This window comes from Staurois parvus, unplaced genomic scaffold (genome assembly GCF_062004578.1).
Source record: "Staurois parvus isolate SC_StPar_1 unplaced genomic scaffold, SC_StPar_1.0 ptg000761l, whole genome shotgun sequence".
Lineage (NCBI taxonomy): Eukaryota > Metazoa > Chordata > Amphibia > Anura > Ranidae > Staurois > Staurois parvus.
The window spans coordinates 1,171,332-1,188,766 of NW_028318557.1; the positions used below are offsets into that span (position 1 = coordinate 1,171,332).

The 17,435-nt window shown below is 42.5% G+C and overlaps 1 protein-coding gene across 1 annotated transcript in view; it reads left to right on the forward strand.

Moving 5' to 3' along the window:
* The first annotated feature begins 1,783 nt into the window (after nucleotides 1-1,783).
* LIMA1 (LIM domain and actin binding 1) overlaps nucleotides 1,784-17,435 on the forward strand; it is a 122,169-nt gene continuing 106,517 nt past the window's right edge. The window contains exon 1 of the mRNA XM_089654391.1: nucleotides 1,784-1,860. The gene's annotated coding sequence lies outside the window, so the exon portion shown is untranslated. The remainder of the gene's footprint in view (nucleotides 1,861-17,435) is intronic.

Here is a 17,435-nt window from a genome sequence, read left to right on the forward strand (position 1 = left end):
TTTTCTAGAAAAGTCTATGTGTGTGTTTATTTGTTTTTTGATATGTTGGGGCGGAGTTCAAAATTGCATGAGAGGAGCCCAAGAAAATATCACTCTATTTAACACACCCCCTTTAAGCCATGCCCAATATTTAGTGTTATTTAACCACTTGCCAACCGGGCACTTATACCCCCTTCCTACCCAGGCCAATTTTCAGCTGTCAGTGCTGTCGCACTTTGAATGACAATTGCACGGTCATGCCACACTGTACCCATATGACATTTTTATCATTTTTTCACACAAATAGAGATTTCTTTTGGTGCTATTTATTCGCCGCTGGGTGTTTTATTTTTTGCGCTATAAACAAAAAAAGAGCAAAAAATTGGAAAAGAAAAAAGTTTTTCTTTGTTTCTAGTAAACATTTTTGCAAACAGGTAATTTTTCTCCTTCATTGATGTGCATTGATGAGGCTGCACTGATGGACACTGATAGGCAGCATTGATGGGCACTGATGAGGTGGCACGGATAGGCAGCACTAATGGACACTGATAGGCAGCATTGATAGGTGGCACTGATGAGCTGGCACTGATGCTCCTGCACTGATAGGCGGCACTGATGGGCAGCACTGATGGGCGGCACTGATCGGTGGCACTGATGGGCGGCATTGCAGGGCACAGGTGGGTGGCACTGCAGGGCACAGGTGGGTGGCAGTGATGGGCACAGGTGGGTGGCACTGCTGGGTGGCACTGCAAGGCACAGGTGGGTGGCACTGCAGGGCACAAGTGGGTGGCACTGATGGGTACAGGTGGGTGGCACTGCTGGGCACAGGTGGGTGGCACTGCTGGGCACAGGTGGGTGGCACAGGTGGGCAGCACTGCTGGGCACTGATCATCAGTGCCCTGATGATCAGTGCTGATCCCTTCGCTGATAATTGCTGGTTCTCACCAGTACTTTCCTCACGCTGTGACAGTGCGAGGAAAGTGCAGCCGATAACTGGCAACTGTATTTACCCAGTGATCTGCTGTGTCATTGGACACAACGATCATCGGCGGCACTAGGTGCACGCCGCTGGGGGCACGCAGGGGGGCGTGTTCTGGAATGACGTCCATGGACATCGTTCCAAAACCAGAGAACCGCGCTACAGCATTTTTCGGAGCAGTGCGCGAATCCAGTATAAACAACGCCTAAAAAATAAATGTCTCACCCCTAATTAACATATTGCTCTACTTACACTGGCTTTCTGGACATACAGACAAAAAAAGTGACCCTAAACATTTTTTGGAAATGTTGGTAACTATGCATGAGCTTTGTGGCTGCCACCATAAAGGGGCAGCCAGCCAGGCTACACTAGACTAGCTGTAGCACCTGCATTGCAGACGGATACTTTGAGGGGGATTTGGACCCAGATTTAGGTTTATTACAGTGCCATCCTCTGCTATACTGTAAAATAGGCTGGAAGATTTCATGTTGAGAAGGGTGCTACATAGCATGAAAATGCTGCACAATACATTTGTATAGTGAGAGCTGTGTCTGCTTAGAAGAATATTTTAACATTACATGCTTGTTATGAATATTTTCAGCTGAGTGCATGTTGGGGCATAGCATTACCTGATACTTATTTAAAAATTGCAAGGTGTGAATGATGTGATCCACAGTATACAGCCATTCCAACTATTTGTTTTCAGAGTCACTGAAATTGTCTTTTTTCAAGCAGAACTTTCACCAATCATTGGATTCTAGGCCATTCTCCCCCTCCCCTTCCTCTCTATTAAACATTTTCATGTTTGTCTCTTTCCTTTTCTGATCAGGAGTGACGTACCTTCAGCTGGCCATAGCCTCCTAGGATAGTCACGTCATACATCTGAGGAAGCCCGCAGGTTGGTAAGTGACAAAGGTTTTGCAAAATGTCATGCCTGCATAGATGTCAGCTATGCAGGCTTCTGGGATATTTAAGTCCCAGGAGGCTGCGGGTGGCTAAAGGAATGAGGAATTAGGAAGGTGAAAAAGTAATAATACTATTTACAGGTCAAAAAACATGAAAATTCTTAACAATTGTGTAATGGAGAGGAGGAGATGAATGGCCAATGTACTATGAATAGTGAATGTTACACTTTAAATCCGCTCATAGACAGTTGCTGCTGAAACAGGTTCTCCATTGGAAAGTTTTCCCTGTCCAATGGTGAAGAGCATGGGCCCATTATATGCGTGTGGCTGAGGGGTGGGGAATGCCTGTAGATGAATGGCCCAGTACAGGTGACAACTTTGTGGTGGGCTTGGATCCTAGTCTGAATATACCTGAGCTCATCACTAGTGACAGCCATAAAGTTTTGGATTTCCAGTCACTTTCTATCCCATCAACAATGGTCACAAGGACAAATAAAGAAGGTAATCTCCTCAACTGAAATACAGATAGTAATAAAAACCCAACAGGGCTTCTAACCTTTTGACATTCTATCCAAAATCAAATTGGCTTTAGCTACATTTTTAAAAAAGAGATGCCCCCCCCCCAACATGTTAGGTACAGTTTACTCATTTCCTGAACTTCTGTCTACTTTTTTGATTAGTCACCTGACATTACCACAAATACTTTGTAATTGTATTAGAGTGTGACTATGCAGATTCTTTCAAACAAGTACAAAACACAGGCACACCCACTCACCCACCCATGTTAACTGTGCGTCTTTTGCCAACCTGTCAATAGACTCATGGATGGAAGACATCTGAAAGACAGACATATGTGACAAGAGTTTCTGCCTTGGTAAAAAGTAGTCATATCCTTCTTTGTGGCCAAATTTGCGATTTTTTTCACTGAAATTTCTCGGTTCTTGGAATTAGATGTGTCTCTACCATGGATTAGAGCTCTTAGGCGGGTGCAGATCTAATAAGGATTTCTAATTAAGAGATAACACATGCATTATTTCCCACATTTATTATCCCCTGTGCATTGTTGTCTGCATCCTATTAAATCTCAAGAAGTGTATTGTTCACAAAGTAAGCTAAGTTGAAGTTTATTGCGCTAAACACCTGCTTTGCTTTCTGTATTTAGGTATCTGTGTGGGGGTTGGTTATTAGGTATAACAAGCATTGGCCAAAAATCCTTGTTTTGACTCCTTTTTGTAAAGGGATTGATTAAGCATTTCCTATATAACCTGATGTCTCTAGGAAAGGAACAGTCATGCCACATTTTGCCTAACTTTACATATGTATTTTCAATTAAAAGTGTGCAAGCATGACCATAATGTATATATAATTGGGATTAGTAGAAACCTAAGGCACCCAAGGGGCTGTAGAGTTAGCCTGAGGTCAGAGCTCAGTTAATGGAGTCTGTCTAGCTCTAAACCTGGTGGACAGATGAGCTTGGGTGTCCTCTGAACTCCATTTTAGCCAAACTCTAAACTCACCTATGTGAGTTGGCATTAAAAAAGAGCTGAAGTTAAAAAATAGCAAAAATTCGGAGTTCAGCTAGAGATGAATTTGGAAGACACCCAAATTCATCTCGGCTTGTAGATCTCTGCAATAATTTTTACATCACTGATACGTCAATCAAGAACAGGGCTTACCAAACTGACTGGTTAGATTTAAACCAAATTTTTTTTTTAATCCAAGAAATATTTTGGGAACTTAAATTGCATTCAATTCAACTGGAGGAAACCAAAACCAAACCAAAAAGTCAGATTTTTATTCCTTTACTTTTAGTTTTATGACAAAAACATGAAGCTAATCTATACCTTTTTCAATAAAAATACAATGGTAGAAAGTGGGTCATGGCATAGCTCAGAGCTGCTCTGTTCCAGTAGTTTTTATTCCATGCATACTGTCTAAAAACAAAGTCTATATGGGAAATCATTATTTGGAGTGGTTAGAGTTTGAAAATCAAAGTGCTGTGCATTTTAGAATATACAGTATGTAGCCTGGCTACTGTAGAACTTAGACAGACTCAATAGGAAAAGATAAACCAGGGAGCTGGGGATGTTCTATAAATATGTCAGATTAGCTCTGTCTGCTTGATCAAATCAGTTAATATAAATTTTCTTACATTTTTTTGTCAATGTCTAGAAGATTGGGTTAGGAAATGACAGTCTTCAAACAAAATGTTATTTAATTTCTTTTTGTTTAGGAAGTCTTTTTGTTTTGTTACACTCCTTTATTCATACTGTCTTATTAAATTATATTTATTAGTTTTTTTATGTCCTCTCACAATAAACCTAATGAAATCAGTAAAGTTGATCATAGGAACATATGTCTCACTGTGAGCGATGATGATGAGAGATTTGCTTGTCTTGTCTTTTCAGTTGATCCAATGGATATATGCGATACCTATGTGGTATGCCTCTTTTTTTAATTCGTCTGTTTAGCAAAGAGAACAGTTTGAGGATTTAAAACATCTCTGCATGCAATGAGATTTTAAATGGCCAAAGTGCTTAATATCACTAAATACTTTAGTTACTCCTTGCACATCTAGTCCTCTTTGGAGCACCACAATCAATGCTCATTATCATTAAATAACTCTGCAGTCTAGTCCTCTTTGGAGCACCACAATCAATGCTAAGCTGTATAAAATAATAGACAGCTGCATATCGCTGTGAGTGTTCACATCTCCTGGGTCCTCTCCTCTTGAACCAGTCTGTACACTGCGGCTTCATCAAAACAACTTTATTATTCCAGCTCTGTTGAGGACACTCCACCCAGCTACTCCATCTGATATGTTTCGCCCTCTAGCGGGGATTAGTATTGGCTGTATGATTAAGCCCCATTAATGTGTGAAATGTGTCAGTGAGAAGCTGGCTTTAGGCACCATTAATGCTTTTGACTTAATTAAATAACCCTATACGACTATATGTTGACTTAGTCAAATCTTCATTTCAGATTACAGTGAATAATGTTGTTTTCAATCCCTTTCCTATACAGAGAGGTACAAGACAGGGCTATCCATTGTCCCTAATTTTTATTGCTTTGGCGTTTGATCCGTTAATAGAATGTATTTAGGAAAACCCTATCAATCGAAGAAGTTCAAGTGGGTACACTGTAAAGAAGAGTTTCTTTGTACCCTCATAATGTACTGATCTACTTAATTGACCCAAGACAAACTATTATTGTATTTCAATGGTTTCTATTAATTAATAACAATTAACACAGGAGCAACAAATCACGCCCACACAGGGGCTATCAATTGCACATAAAAGAAGTAGAAAATTAAAGAAATCAGTGCTCTAACACCAACAGGGCAAAAGATCGCCCACGCAGGGGCTATCAATGGCACTTAAATAACAAAACATAAATATAACACTGAGAATAACTCAGACTAAAGGCAGCTATCCACTGCCACACCAAAATCAAACAGAAAGAAAAAAAAAAAAAAAAGGGGGGGGGGGGAAGGAAGGAGAAGTGGAGAAGTACGAAAGAAAAAAGATAACCAAACCAAGAGCAGGGATCCAAGAACGCCAAAGCCGAACAACATCACATCCCCAGACTAGCCGGGGGGAGCGTGGGAAAGGTATATTGCAGCCACGGCTCCCATATTTTCAAGAATGTACATTGGGAGTCGTTGCAGATACTCGACATCTGTTCATTGAGCATCATAGTGGTCATATGGTCCCGCACCCCCTGAAGAGGGACAAACGGGCTCTTCCAGGCCTGAGCAATTGTTCTAGAGGCAGACAAAAACAAATAGGAAGCCAACTTCTGCTGATGAGCCAAGAGGGACAAACTATTATTGAAATCTTTGGTGTCTCTCAAAATACATCTTTGGAGAACTGGATACTATGATAACAACTTTCTGGCACTCAAGCCAGCTAGGTTTTTACTATCTACTTTGCAACTTCCATTTTCTCAGAGTGGGATGGTATCAGGGGCGGACTGACCATTCAAGCATTCGGGCACTGCCCGAGGGCCCCGGGTCAGTAGGGGGCCCCATGAGATGCCCCTGGTACCTTTTTTATAGGCTTTTTTTAGTGTGGCAAGGACACACAGGCCCCATGATCCCCTATTGCCTGGGGGCCCCATGAGTTGTCAGTCCGCCCCTGGATGGTATTACCACATATGCAGAGATATTACTATGCCTCACAATTACTGTGCACATTGGTGTTTATTTCCAGTTAAATAATGCTGACACAACCATGGATGCAGCAGTGATCTCCTAAGAAATCTTATCCAGTCTTATACATTGTAAATCTCACCACAGTTCTGAGGGCACCATTATTACGACTACATCTTTTAAAATTTAGAAATGTCCCAAAAAACAACCTGAGCTACTTCCCCAAACAACCTGTCATGGTCAGAGGTCAAGCTCAGAGACCAGTAGCCATAGCAGTACACCAACTCCCACCAACCAGCAAGATAAGTATACAAGCAGGTGACCCTCAGGGATGACACAAGCTCACCCGAGGTGCAAGGTCTAAGCACTAACAGGTATTCACCAGAGCTCCTGATAGGGGATGTAGGTTTTGCTGTGTGCTAGTACCAGATCACAATCCTCAGGATAACCCCACTAGGAGGTTACCAAGTCAGTGTCCAGTAGCAGATATAGCAGGTAGGGATCAAGCAGATGTGTAGTCAGTAAACAAACCAAAGATTGGAAACAAGTGGTTGCAGGTTGGGGTCAAGCAGAAGCATAGTCGAGGAAGAAGTCAAGGGTCAAGAATGAGTGGTAGTGAGGATACAGATGGCAGTAGGAGTGACAAGAGCAAGATATTGGCTGGAAAGAGCAAAATAATCTGGCAAACAGGAAATGCAAAGGCATGGCTTAAATAAGAAGTTCATGGGAAGAGCAAAGGGTTTAAAAGAAACAAGACATAAGGCAAAGTTGTCTAAGCAATCAAGCAGGGAGCTATTGTGCATCCTAGGTGGCTCAGGATGAAGAGTTACTGCCAAACACAGCAGAGGTTACAGGTTCAGATCTGGGTCCTGACAGAACTCTTTTAGGGCAATGCAAAGCTCACCCATTTTATGATTGTACTTATGGGCTAATGTGGTCTTGAAATACAGTATGTACTGTATATCAATTATATTAACAGGGCTCCTTTAAGTCTTTTTCTGCATTGCAGCGAGATTTGGCGATGTTTAATACTTGCCCCTTTAATTATCGCTTGCTCTGACAAGCTGCTGATGCAAAATTTGGATTGGTAAATGTACTCTTTCAACCTTCTCCATTTGGTAGTGAATCACTTCAACCTACTCATTCAGGGCCATTTCACAGCAGATGCAGTGGGACTGTGCTGGCAGCTGTTTCCAGTGCAGCCCCAATGCATGGACAAGGAAAAAATGTCTTGCTTCCCATGATGACAATTCACACCATAGCACTGTATGCAGCACATTTTTTTTCAATGTAGCAGGTTGTAACATTAACTACTGCATTGCAACGCCACTGCTGTGAATAGTATCCTGTTGAAATGTTACTCATGATATTTTTATAACGTTCTGTATAATAAAAAATTAGTGAGATGCGCCGGGATCATTGCATCGGCACTGTGTCTGACGATGCAAACCTGTGTGAACAGGCCCTAGGTTTTATAGTATACTATGTGTATTATGTAGATTACCTCTATACCCAGATTTTCTCTGGCTTCATGGCGCTGATATACAAACAACACTCACAAAGAAATGTGAACAATAAAATTTTTTATTATATCTTTAGAGTCATATACAGCTTTAGTCATATACAGCATCTGTGACCGCACAGGTTTAGTGTTAATGTCTATTGTTTATTTGTCTTGCTACATTTTTATGATATGATTTTTAATTTGTGTATTATACATATCTGTAGCGCCCTCCATGTAAATGGGATTTGTTTTTTAATTAGAGGCTTGTTAGAAGCCTGGGATGTATCAGCCTGGGAGTGAGTTCACCTTAGGATAGGCTGGGAGGCTCTACAGGTCAGGGCTTCTGGAGCCCTCTCACCCTTCCAGAAACTTCTGGCACTTTCCGGAAGAGGGGTGGAGGAGGAAGGGGGAGCCTGGGGAACCTGGCCAATCCCCAGGCAGGAGGCCGAGCATGGTGACCATGGGCAACCCTTACCAGAGCCTGTGCAGCAAGGGGAGTAGGGTGGAAGATGGACTGAAGGAAGGTGCTGGAGAGTGGAGCCTGGGAGGGGCCCCCAGGGAGGAAAGCCTACCTACAGGCTGCTTGCTGGAGGGAAGGATCTCCGTTGTGCTAGGCCTTCAAGGGAGGACAATCCTGTCAGGAAGGAGCCAGCCCAGTGTAAGGCCTGAAAGCAGCTGCAGCCCACCAAAGTAACAGGACAGGATAGTGTGAGTACTTCTACACCCCCTGGGCCAGATAAAGGGAGGTGCAAGACCCAACTAGTTCTCATCCGGGACTACTTAATTGGCAGATCTTGGAATCTCTTACTCCTCAGTGCAGTTGGGTGAAGGAGGAAGGATTCATCTGAGGTCCGAGGAGGTACATTAAGGGGACTTTTGTGCTCCTTAAAGAGACGGTGCTATTTCTCTGATCACATTTTTGTACAGTAATCAGTTTGCTAAGAAGTTTGTCCTCAAGTTTGCAGTTCCTTGGGCATCCCATATACCCCAAGACCCTATCCAACTTGTTAACTCCTCAATAAAAACAACAAAAAAACAGCTCAAGGACTATTTTACTGACTCTGTGTGTGACAGTGTGGAAAATGCGCTACCTAGCCATGCAAAGCTAAGGGGGGACCCAGTTAAGCTCAGCGGCTCCTGCGGAGGTAGCACTACATACCTATAACCCCAATTCCAAAAAAGTTGGGACACTATGTAAAATCTACATAAAAGCAGAATGCAATGATTTGCATATATCATAAACCCATATTTTGTTCACAATAGAACATAGAAAACATCAAATGTGTCAACTGAAAAAAATTAACCATTTTAAGAAAAAAATAAGGTACCGTATTTTCCGGCGTATAAAACAACTGGGCGTATAAGATGACCCCCCACTTTTCCTGTTAAAATGTAGTGTTTGGACTATACTCGCCGTATAAGACTACCCCTCTTCCAGTGCACACCAGTGGGAAGAATCATGCCCCATCATTGGTATTAGTGGGAGGAATAGTGCCCCATCATTGGTGTCAGTGGGAGGAATAGCACCCCATCATTGGTGTCAGTGGGAGGAATAGTGCCCCATCATTGGTATTAGTGGGAGGAATAGTGCCCCATCATTGGTGTCAGTGGGAGGAATAGCACCCCATCATTGGTGTCAGTGGGAGGAATAGTGCCCCATCATTGGTGTCAGTGGGAGGAATAGCGCCCCATCATTGGTGTCAGTGGGAGGAATTGTGCCCCATCATTGGTATCAGTGGCAGGAATAGTGCCCCATCATTAGTATCAGTGGGGGGAATAGCACCCCATCATTGGTGTCAGTGGGGGGGGGAATAGTGCCCCATCGTTGGTGTCAGTGGGGGGTGGAATAGTGCCCCATCATTGGTGTCAGTGGGGGGGGGGAATAGTGCCCCATCGTGGAAACACGGGCACTGCCCGAGGGCCCGGGGTCAGTAGGGGGCCCCATGAGATGCCCCGGTACCTTTTTCATAGGCTTTTTTAAGTTTGGGCAAGGACACAGGGGCCCCATGATCCCCTATTGTCCGCCCCTGAACATATCCAATCAAAAAATCTACTTTCTTCAAAAATGTAGGCCAAAATGTATTCTGCTAAATGTCTTTAGTAAAAAAAAATTCCAATAAGTGTATAGCAATCGGTCTGTGTGAATGTTATAGCGCCTACAAACTATGGTATACATATACTGGAGTTTACACAGCTACAGACGCTATACTGGTCGTGGCAGTGATCATCAACTTATTGTGGGACTGTGATAGTGTGGCATACAATCTTGCTCTAACAAACACTGGCTGGGAGGAACAGTAACTAACGTTGACGTCACTAGTGACACTAATACAGTGATCAGATGCACCCTGTACTAATGACACAGGCTAGAAAGGGGTTAACATCACGGGGAAAGCAGGGTTAACTGTGTGCCTAACAAATATAATGTGTGCTGCTTTTACTGTTTTACGGTTCTCTGTTCTGTGTATGCCGAGTTCTGTGTGTTTGTAAACACAGAACTCTGTGCTGTGATTGGAAACAGCCGATCAGCAGGTTTTTGGCAAAATCATTGGGCGAAACCTGCTTACAAATGTCTGCTGTGTACAATCACATAATGGGTCAGCAGGGGGGGGTGTGCATGCCCCAAACCTGTAAGAAAGCCAGCACTTGTTGCCCGCTTGCAGTACATTTCCTTTCAGCGGGTTGGCAAGTGGTTAAAATGCAAACTTGCAAAGTGGAAAACTGTTCTGTGGTCAGACAAATTGAAATCAGACATTCTTTTGGCAACCATGGCCCCATCCTCCAAACTAAGGAGGAGAGCGGCCTTGAGGCTCTGATGGTATGGGGGTGCATTAGTGCGTACGGAATGGGCAGCTTGCACATCTGGAAAGGAACCATCAACCTTCCAGACAACATCTTTTTCAGAAGAAGGCCTTGCATTTCATAATGTTTTCTGTTTTCTACTTAAGAGATTCAAAAATCATTGCATTCTATTTTTATGTAGATTTTCACCCAGCATCCCAACTTTTTTTGGAATTGGGGTTGTATTTTTGTACATACTTTTATACAAACCTTTACAACAATACAATAAAATAAAATACAATAGTACAGATGACATTAAAATACAAATACAGATATTTCTAAAGGAGACTGATTCTCCTGGAAAGAAAAACAAGCAGAAAGAAGAAAAAAAGAGGAGAGGAAAAATAAAATGAGGGGGGGGAGGGGGAGATGACAAACACGGATCCACTATTAACCGCTTTTGCACCACCCTAAAGCAGAAATACAGCTACAGGGCGGCACGGGTGCGCAAAGTCACATATATATACAGTATATATGTGATTTTGCAGTTTCAGGTAGGGGGCACGAGCATGGTCTTGGCTGTCAATCACCAGGTCCCGGACGGTGATTCCCTGCCGGCACCCGGCAATCGCCAAGGATTTCCGATGGGGGAGAGACCTGTATGTACACAATACAGATCTCTCCCCTGTCACTGGGGATGTCAGTGACACCAAGTCAGTTCCCCCTAGTGTCAGAATGCCCGCCGCAGTCCTGCTAGAAGTCGCTGATCATCGCTATTACTAGTAGAAAAAAAAATAAGTTCCAGTATATATACCACCATTTGTAAACGCTATAACTTTCACGTAAACCAATTAATTTACACGTATTGGGATTTTGTTTAGCAAAGACATGTCGCAGAATACATTTTGGCCTAAATTTATGACAAAATTTGATTTTTTAAATTTTTTTACTGGACATGTTTAATAGCAAAAAGTAAAAAATATTTTTTTTTTGTCGGTCTTTTCTTGTTTATAGTGCAAAAATAAAATACACACAAGTGATCAAATACCACTGAAATGAAGCTCTATTCGTGGGGAAAAAAAAGGACAGACATTTCATTTGGGTGCAGCGTTGCATGACCGCGCAATTGTCAGTTAAAGTAACGCAGCGCCGTATCGCAACAAATGGTCAGGAAGGGGGGTAAATCCTCTGGAGGGCAAGTGGTTAAAGCAGCAGTAAACCCTGTAATAAAAAATAAATAAACTTTTCCCCTGCACGGCAATGTTATTATGTGAAATTTACCTTAACACAAAGACCTCCAGCAGCTCGCTGTCACCTCTGACAGGGCTTCCATCTTCATCTGGTACTTCTTCCAGGTTCACAGGCTCTGGCGGCTTGAATGGCCATGCCACGATGACGTCACTCACACGCATGCACATGGGAGTTACTTTTTTATGGCAACACAGCTCTGAACAAACGGCATGGGCATGCCCATGCGCCAGTGCTGCTTTACAGGTAAATATTTTCAAAATGGTGCATGGTTAGGAGATATTTGCAGTACCTACAGGTGAGCTTTTTAACCTCCTTGGCAGTATGATTCTTTCTGATTTTTTGTGCTGAAAGCGGTACCATTTTTTTGCATGGAAATATGTAGTTTTTATTGTAGGCTGTAATTTTTAGGAATAACTCACTGAAATCTGTACGAACAAGAGTCTATTAAACATCCCGGGTAGGATAAATTTTAAAACACGAAATCATAAATAATAATTTAAAAAATAATCATAAGAAATAATAATATAATAATAATAAATTTAATTCAATAATATAATCAAACCAAAAACACTGAAATTTGAAATACAGAGGCAAATTCGCACATCGCTGAGCAAAGTCGCAAAATTGTTTTCAGTGTCTGATGACGAATTTCCCCCACGAATCATTATCACTCAATTCTGCAAGTGGTTCTGATTTACTATCGCTGTTCTAAAACCGCTTTTGACGTAAAGGGACGCTTTTTGGATGCCATGGACTTTTCTAAGTTTCTAGGCAGAAAGAACATTCAAAATGCAGGCAGGGCACAGGACAAAGCAGTAGGGACAAAATATATGTGAAATGCATTGAAACAGCAATGACAGCAAAAATGAAATTTTTTAAAAATTTCAAATTTCCCGCCAGTTCCGGCGCCCGTACGTCCCAACGTCACAGGGACCAGAACACAGAAGCCGGATGCCAGCATCGGCTGGAGGAGATGGCCGGGGACGCTGCAGGGGACACATCGTGGGAGCGAAGGACAAGGTAAGTGCTCCAGGGACCCCCAGAGCAACGCCGCATGGTAAGCCCAAGTGTAGCTCGGGGTTACCGCTCTTGGTATAGAAATTTTACCCCGAGCTACACTCGGGAATACCGCTAAGGAGGTTAAAGCTTCATGTACACAAGCAGCTCCTAAACTCGAGTTTAGGAGCTTTTGGCATTTTTTTGCTAAAGCTCCTAACCTCAACTCCATAAAAGCCTGTGTGTTCACACACACATAGACTTTTAGCAGAGTGTAGAAGCTGCCGCGTTTAGGTGAGGTTAAACCTCCCTCTCCTGAACGTGGAAGAATCACATTCAGGTTAGGAACGTTTTGACTGCCAACTGCAAGAAACCGCAAAATCAGGGTACCGCGGTTGCCCTGTTTTGCCGTGATTTGCGTTTTCCCACGGCCGGCGGTCAGGGTAGGCTCATGTACATGGATCCTAACAGGCTTACTTGTAGGTAGAAGTAAAAAAAACAGCCTTTACTACCACTTTAATAGTATCTGAAAGTATGATCTTTTCAGTGTGGTATTTAGGTAGAGGTAACGCGCTGGAATATACTGTATCTACACAACAAAACAGATCCTTTCCAGTGATACCACTGTTACATGCTTTCAGTTCTTATTTCACTCTTGTGCAATATTTCTCTGTATAACCATGAACAAGTGCAATCTGATCTGCTTAATACACCCCAGTATATAAAAACAAAATCTTCATATGAGTTACAATCATTCCAGTTTTTTGAATACCAAGATTACGAGATTAGTATGCCTTGTACAGAGCTAACTGAATTACAGCTAAACTCTGGGAATGAGACATACTTTATCCTTGCAGTGGGGCCCCTGCACTGCAAGGGTTAAAGTATATGTAATCCCTCACCTTGTAAAACAACCCATTCAGTTTAAAATAGAAATGAAAGGTGAAACATTTGTGAACAGATATAAAATAAATTAAAAATATCTTTCCTCTTTTTTGTAGAAGTGATCAAATACCCTTTGTTCTCTGCTGCATAGAGAGCTTAGAGGGCTGGTGGAGGAGAAACAGGAGGACACTGATCTTCCCAGTGAATAGCTGTACATGGGGGAGTGTGTCAGCACAGGCCTGATCATGGGGTGAGCTCCCAGCTCTCATGGCTAGCGTGGTCAGTTTTTAATAGGAAAGTAGAAGGACTGCAAAAAGCAATGCAAAGAGCACTGACACTTTTTCATACACGTACATGGTACAGCAGGCACATGTCAGGATTATGAAATGCTGGATTCACATATTCTTTAAATGCTTGTTTAGTCTAGGGGTGCATGCATAAGGTGTATTACCTACTTTCAGCACTTTCAGCAACCCAGTCTTCTCTGGGTTATGGGTGGTCCCTTGGCATCATCACATGCAATGCCGGACTGTTTCCCTATTGTGCATGAGAAGGTGAGCATGAGACAGTGGGCAGAAGCTGCTTAGAGAAGACATTACTGGGGAGGGGGGGTGTTGCATGGGCTGAAGAAGCCCTGCCAGAGCCAGGATTACGGTATTACACCTTATGCCTGCACCCCTAGACTATATGACCATTTAATATTTGCAGTGGAATGGGGGGGCAGGGGGGTCAGCTTTAAGATACATCTGCTTAGGTTACAAAAGTGACATACCACATCTAATGTAAGCAAAAATAAATTCACAGAAGCAAATAATTTGTTTCAGTCAATCTAATAATAAAAATAAAATGTTTTGTACTTTTAATTCAAGATTTGCTTTCCTTAGTTATTTGCAGTCATTAGTGTGATCCAGAAAGGGTCCTAATTTTAGAATGTTAAAGGGAAGCTGTGGCAGAACTGCTAAACAAAAAAAAAATCTGCAGTACAGAGGGATCATTAGCTATTTCATTATAAGCAGCTTTGATTAAAGTAATATTGAAGTCACATTTTTTGTTATTAAAATAAAAAAAGTTGTTATAATTACTTGCTCTTTGCAGTGGTATTGCACAGAGCGGTCCCTCACCTCCTCTTTGGTGGATCCTACTGGCGCTATCCTTTGCTTCCTCTTCTGAGTGCCCCCATAGCAACCTCTGTGCTATGGGAGCACACCTGAGCCGGGCTGTATGTTTCCATAGACACACGCAGTGTGGCTCAGCCATGCTCCCCCCCCAGCTCGTCACAGGATTTGACTGTCGTAGGCCCCTGCTGCTCTCAGTGTAGTTTGTGAATCCAGGAAGAGAAGAAGGCGAGGCTGCCAGTGCAGACAGCAATGGATTGTAAGAGGTGTCAGGCAGGTGTTTGGGGGCCGGGGCAGAAATTATCATACAGAGAGTATTATACCTTAATACAAAATTTTTTGTGTTTTTGCAAATATTTGTAAGCTGTATTCCTGTTTATGATAACACCACTGAGTACACAAGTACAGGGGCACACAGCCATTCATTTAAAACAAATTGTGGTCTTTGAAACTTTATACCTTGAAAACAAGTTGTGATCAGATGTTCCATAGGACTGTTGTTACAGTAGGAATGTGCATCCACTCAACATACCTGTTTGTACAGTCTTAAGCTAGGTTCACACCTATGCAGTTTGCGTTTGATCCATTTCTGCAGTTTTTTATGCATTTTTAGTTTTTACAATTTTTAGTTTTGGCCAACTTGTTGCGGGGCAGAATGAAAATGCAAAATGCATCAAAAACACATTAAAAATGCACGCAAAATGCAGCACTTGCGATTTATATACGGTTACATTGAAGTCTATTGGACTAAAAGTGCAAACTGCTGCGGGGAAAGAAGTTCCTGATCCTTTTTAAAAAACTGTATAAATGTGATCGTGAGCCAAAGGAAATCATGATAAATGGCATGCACAGTGTTCCTGCAAAATGCATAAAAAATGCACAGGTGTGAACCTGGCCCTATAGCTCATGATATGCTTTTTAAAAATGACAGCCTGCATTATCATCTATACAATCAAAGGCACATTTATCTGGACCTTCAATTTATTGGGACTGATTGAGCATATTGAGGTGTAACGATCAGTGTTAAGCCTTTACCATCTGTTTGTCCTTATGGAGCTCTGCAGCGCACATTTGCTGTAATCACAAAAGTGTAAGAGACTGCTGGACATTCAGGCTATGCCTGATCAACAGGTTAATCTGTCTGCTTATGTCCCAGACTCAGGTCTATCTGATGTCTGTTGGCTCATATCCTGGATTATTTAGGAATATTGCTTGGACTGTGTTTGTTCTTAACTTGTCCCTATCATTGCCCTTTGATTGCTACTAATGTCAGTTATTGTTCTGATCTGGCTATCAGCTTGCTGATTCTGCTATTAGCTTCTGTTTGTTCTGACCAATTTTCTGAAAACTTACACCACCCTAGTATCTGCTGTGTCTGTTAGGGCTTTTTCAGTGGATGGCTGAGGGGTTGTAAAAACCGTGACACATTGGGATTGATTTACTAAAGGCCAATAGGCTGTTTACTTTGCAGGTTTAGGCTTAGTCAGTGTGGTAAAATGTAACCTTGCAAAGAAAACCCGATAATGTGCAAGGAAAGAAAAAAACAGCACCTTTGCTTGTACATGGTTGGATAATGGAAGTCATCAGAGCCTCACCTCATTCATCAACCTCCCTGGCGGTATGATTATTTCAGATTTTTGGTGCTGAAAGCGGTACCATTATTTTGCATGGAAATGTGGCGTTTTATATTGTAGGACTGTAATTTGTAGGAATAACTCACTGAAATCTGTCCAAACAAGAGTCTAGTAAACATCCCGGGTATGATAAAACTTGAAACACAAAATCATAAATTATAATTTAATAAATAATCATAAAAAAATAATAATATAATAATAATAAATTTAATTCAATAATATAATCAAACCAAAAACACTGAAATTTGAAATATAGCGCCAAGTTCGCACATCACTGAGCAAAGTCGCAAAATCGTTTTCAGTGTCTGATGATGAATTTCCCCACGAATCATTATCACTCAATTCTGCAAGTAGTTCTGATTTACTATCGCTGTTCTCTAGCTGGTCTAAAACCACTTTTGACCTAAAGGGACGCTTTTTGGACGCCATGGATGTTTCTCAGTTTCCAGGCAGAAAGAACAGTAAAAATGCAGGCAGGGCACAGGACAAAGCACTCGGGACAAAATGTATGTGAAATGGTTTGATACAGTAATGTTTTACTATGTGATTTTAGTGAATGTCACTTTTTGTCATTTTCAAATTTCCCACCAGTTCCGTATGTCCCGACGCTCGCAGGGGACGGAACCCACATGGCAGATGCCGGCATCCGCCAGATTACATTGCCGGGAACACTGCAGGAGGGACATCGCGGGAGTGCAGGACAAGGTAAGTGCAAGAGGGATCCTGGTGCAGCGCCGCATGGTATTCCCGAGTGCAGCTTGGGGTTACCGCTTGTGGTACTGAAACTTTACACCGAGCTACACTCGGGAATACCGCCAGGGAGGTTAAGCTCTGGAAAAAATTTTCAATTGCAAAGTGCAAATTCCCTTGCAAAGTGCACAGTCTCTTTGCCTTTACTTAATCAAAGTGATACGTAAGGAAATTTCAAAAAACCAAAAATGTCATACTTACCCTGATCCTCCTCTTCTTGGTTCCCCTGCCAGCGCTCCTGGACGCTCCCTCCTGCCTAGTGCCCCGAGAGCAAGCAACCTGCTATGGGGCCTCCCCAGCCGCTGCTCTGCATGTCCATTTACACACATAGCTGTGGCTCAGCCCTGCCCTCTCTTTCCTCATTGGCTCACTGGCTGTGATTGATAGCAATGTGGGCCAATGAGGAGGGAAAGTCCCCGGAGAGCCAAGGCTCTTATGCACATTGCTGGATTGCGATGGGACTCAGGTATTGGGGGGCTGCTGCACGCAGAAGGTTTTTTACCTTC